Below are 304 nucleotides of genomic sequence, written 5' to 3' on the forward strand. Positions count from 1 at the left end.
AGAGAGAGAGGAAAAAAAGAAAAGTGTAAATATATATATATATATATATATATATATATATATATATATATATATATATCCTCTCGCACGGCCGCCCGCTCGCTCCCGTGTCCTCGCTAGTTAACTGCAGGCAGCAGAGAAGCGATTACAAGAAGAAGAAGAAAAAACGGAGGCAGCCCCGGACCGCCTCCGCGCGCGCGCTCCCGGTCCTTGCTCGTGCACGTGAGCTGCATTCGGGAAAAAAAAAAAAAGAAAAAAAAAAGCGACGGTAGGGGACAACGTGCACGGACTGGATCGGTGATTG

Source organism: Cyclopterus lumpus, chromosome 25, assembly GCF_009769545.1.
Source record: "Cyclopterus lumpus isolate fCycLum1 chromosome 25, fCycLum1.pri, whole genome shotgun sequence".
NCBI lineage: Eukaryota > Metazoa > Chordata > Actinopteri > Perciformes > Cyclopteridae > Cyclopterus > Cyclopterus lumpus.